We start from the raw sequence: 4,426 nt of genomic DNA, 5'->3' as shown, positions 1-4,426 counted from the left end.
CATGACCTCCACTGGATATGGCTTTTTTTTAATTTTTATTAAGAATGAAATAAAAGCATGCAATCAAACTCGAGTACTGCTCTTTTTTGACTGAGCTGTGTTATGGTGTTAGGACTTGGGTTTGTAGTATGGCAGATGGAAGATCAGAGACTTCCACTAAAAAGGAGATTAGAGGCTAGGCCAACTACAGAAGGCATTTACAATTTAGCATGATTTTAATGACCAAAAAAGTCTTTATGAATCGTCTTTGCCCTGTTTCTGTTTTGGTTGCTCTTTCTCCAGCCCCTGTGGAGTATCCTGACCCCCAGGCTGAAGTGCAGGCCTTACTGGGTATTCTTACTGACTGACGTTGCCTGTCAGCTGTGGTCTGGTCACTGGCCTCCCAGTGCTGGAGAGACGTGTCGATTTCCGTTTCCCTAAAACAGACATTGTGGGGTTTTTGATTTTTGGCTCTTTGACTATGGAATGTCTTGTGTCATGCTTAACAGTATATAAGTGCAGAATAAATGTTTCTTTACCTTTCTAGTGCAAGCTGGCATGCACAAAGTATGTGCATCTCCTAGGATACCACCTCTGATCCTATCTCGACCCTGTGGTTCGTACTAAGGCCATTTTTAAATTACCTCTATAAGTGTCATTCACACCCCACCCCACCATATCAACCTTGCTGTGAAGTATTTTATGGTGGCTAGAGTTCCAATCCCACCACCAACCCATAAAATTGTTACCCTGTAAGTTGGTGGAGCACTTGCAGGGATGGATGCAGTTTAATATGTCATACCTAGGACCCATAATTCAATGTTTGTGTCCTTAAGTTTATATACAAATTTCATTGTTCTGTTAAAAGTATCAAGTAGGGCTGGTAAATGATTGGAGGTATGTATTCTGATTGTCTTCACTAAAACGATTTTCAAGCAAACCTAGAAATATATAATTCTATCAAAAAAAATGATATCACTTGAGACTTGACTTCGATTTCAGCTGAATGGCTTGAGACTCGGCTTGTACTTGGAGCTCAAAGACTTTATTTGAACTCGAAGCGAAAGACGCAGGACCATGTCTTTAGAAAGAGCGACGCCATGACTGCTAAACAACTGCTGACTGATTTTGTTCCAGGATTTAGGATCCCACTGCAGGTTTCTAGTGATCAAGGACCTAATTTCACTAGCAAGAGTTTGCAAAAGAAAGAACAAGCTACAGCTGCAGTATGAAAGCCCCTATTGAGTGCTTCTTACCAGAACGGCGGTAAAATGCCAGAGGAAAGCCAAGCCACCCAAGGCCAGACCACTCCCCAGATGCTCCTGGATGGATCAAGCCAATGATCATGTTCCTAAGAGCATAGGGAGATGGTGGCATAGGAGCTATATGGATGGGGTGGCTGCAGGGAAAAATCTGACAGGCGTCCCAGCTCAGATTAATACTAATGAACCAAATACACACACTGAGCATCTCAGAAACCACTGCACTGCCATATTTGCTGTGCAAACTCATACCCATACTACAAAGATGCACATGCTATCAACACCTCCCTTGCCTTATCTTGCCCAGGCCGTGAATTATGGCTACTAGGTATGTTCATTTCTCACATATACAATGTTCTCAAGGTTTCCTCCCGTTTACATTTCCGTCCAGACAGGATGAATCATTAGCGTTGATATTCGCTGCCAAAAAGTAACAACACCTCATATGTCGATTTGAAAACAGGAACTAGAGGTATTTGCAGTTGCAAGGCTGTGCAACCCCACTGGCAGACCCTCACCCAATTCTCCACTGAAAGTTACGATTAATCAAACATGCGTATAAAATGACTGCACATCGTTACCCATTCATGTTCATTGTTAACTAAGCAAGTTTAGGCTCTGCTAATCCATAAAAATTGTGAGTCCTTACCATAACCTACTCACCGCAACAGCACCCACAGCACTTCTGCTGCGCGGCAGAAGCACGTGGCAAAGTGCGCACGACAGGCGTTGCGCTAAATTAAGCCCCACCTGCAACATGGAGCCTTCGATACGGTTGTAATGTGAGAATGTGTTGCGACAAGGAAGTCGTCAGAAGACGGCAGCAGGAAAATAAAGTAAAAGAGTTGATACCACATTGGGTCTCGTCCTTTTCTGGAAAAAGTGTAGTAGCGACTTTACATGGTGTCAGAAGAGGTCGAGAATGGCAAAGTTTCAGCTACCAGAGAGTTTTTGCTTTGAGAAACCAGCGGAATGGCCCGACTGGAAGAAAATATTCTCTCGCTACCGGATTGCTACTAAGTTGGATAAAGAGGAAGGTCCAGTCCAAGTAAGCATGCTGGTGTATGTCCTCGGTAAAGAGGCGGAAAATATCCTGAGCTCTTTCACCTATGCTGCGGGGGGAGGCGAGGACCGGTTAGAGAGAGAGATGGAATACCGCTTCTTCCAAAAAAGATTTATGACCTAAAGGTCATAGGATCAAATTTGTCAGAGTGACAGCTGGGGTCAAAGGTCACGAAGATCAAAGAGGTCAAATTCGTCAAAGTGACAACTGGGGTCAAAGGTCACGAAGATCAAGGGGATGGTGGTGGCCCTTAACCCCAACTTGCCTCAGGGGGACTGTCTCTGTAGATATAGTACTTCACTGTAAGTCGCTTTGGATAAAAGTGCCTGCTAAATGAATACATGTAAATGTTTTACTGTAGTATATGTGTTGCCATGCCCACTGTTTTTGTACATTATACATTGTGTTGCGATGTAAAAAGGAAAGGGACACTCCATAACCTCATTTGTATAAATGATAACAAATGTAGGATCACACATGCACATATCACAGAGCTTAAATTCCAGGTGGCCTGAGACAAGGCCGAGCCTGGTACGAGAGGCACCAAAGGGGGGTTACACACATAAACACACACACACAGATAACAAGGGAGGCCAGCACTCCAACTTTTATTGCCTAAAGATTTAGGGACCTACAGACAGCAGAGTGGACCTAATGGACAGGGGTCCCTCGACTTGGCACACAACCCCCTCCCCATACATCCTGCCTTACATATCACTCACCCAACAGACAAATGCCCTAAAGGAAGTTCATTTAAGTTTGGCTTTTGTATACCCTGTATATTGATTTACTCACGACTACTAGTCTCAATATACAGATAGGTTATGTTCGTATGTGTTTTGTGTGCCACCCTTATAACCATGTTCACGGAGTATCACCTATTTTACCCCTTTGCACTTGAACACATATAAATTTAAATAAATAGATAGGTATATCTACCCTTGTATATATGTTCTCATGGTATACCAGAATAATCTGGAAAATTAGTGTAACCAATGTGTCCTAACTTTTAGAGAGTCTTCTTTGTTTAACAACCCCCCTTCACTTCCAACATTCCTTTGTGGTCCTTATCTGATCTTGGTGGACCGTTACCAAGTTTCTTTGTTCTAACATGCTATGTTAAAAGAACTGAATTAAGGTGTATCTTATCCATTCTGGAGAAGATCAATTGGGATAAGCCACACCAATCAAGATATGTTGTGTCCAGATGTGCAACTTATATTGATATTACCACAAACTAACGGCCACGCCCATCTATGGATAAGATGTGCTGTTTGTAATATGAATATTTGATGTAATGTCTGCACAAAGTGTAACATCTGTTGAGGTGCAACCCAAAACACCTGTATCATATACTAATGTGAATCAGTCACATACATAAAATAATTTATTGTTTAATCAATTAATACAGATGGTATGAGCTGTGAACCTGTGAAGCTAGTATGGCATGTTTGGTGTCAAACTGATGGACAATCACTCCCAATTCCAAATCTGGTCAGTGGTTACCATGAAAGTGGATGTATCAAAAGTTATACTAGCTTAATGAAAATCATCAGTAAAGGGAGAATCAGTCGGGCCATAAATCCCAAAAGGACTGATACAGACCCCCTTCCGAAAGCCCGCCAAATGGATGGCCAGCCATTGGGCCAGGAGTCGAATTCCTGGTCATCCCTATTCATGAACTTTAGACCATAAAAACCTGGCACCTCAGAACAAAGGAGGGCTGAAAAGATCATCAGCTCAGAAAGATCATCGGGAGCAGGAAAGACCATCAGCTCGAGCAAAGAAAAGCCCGTCAGCCCGAAGAGAGGCAGAGAACAGAAGAGAAGCCCACAAGAAGCCCTCCGGTGAAGGCCCAGCTGAACAGAGAACTGCAACTAAGACAAAGCTTCACCAGGAGAGAGAATCCAAGGGGCTCCACTCCACTGCTCCAAACGCCACGCCTTCCTGAGTGCCATCATCCCATCAGACTCTGCAACCAACTACAAAGGACCCCCCCCCCCACTCTGCAACCAAGTAAACCAACTTCCTTTCATTCTAACAACCTAAGCTCTTCTGTTAACCTGCTATATGACTTTAGGGTCGTGGTTCCACAAACGGGGCTTGCTTTGCAGAACAGTAT

This window comes from Paramormyrops kingsleyae, chromosome 23 (genome assembly GCF_048594095.1).
Source record: "Paramormyrops kingsleyae isolate MSU_618 chromosome 23, PKINGS_0.4, whole genome shotgun sequence".
NCBI classification, from domain to species: Eukaryota; Metazoa; Chordata; class Actinopteri; order Osteoglossiformes; family Mormyridae; genus Paramormyrops; species Paramormyrops kingsleyae.
Note: the sequence above shows the minus strand (reverse complement) of the source record.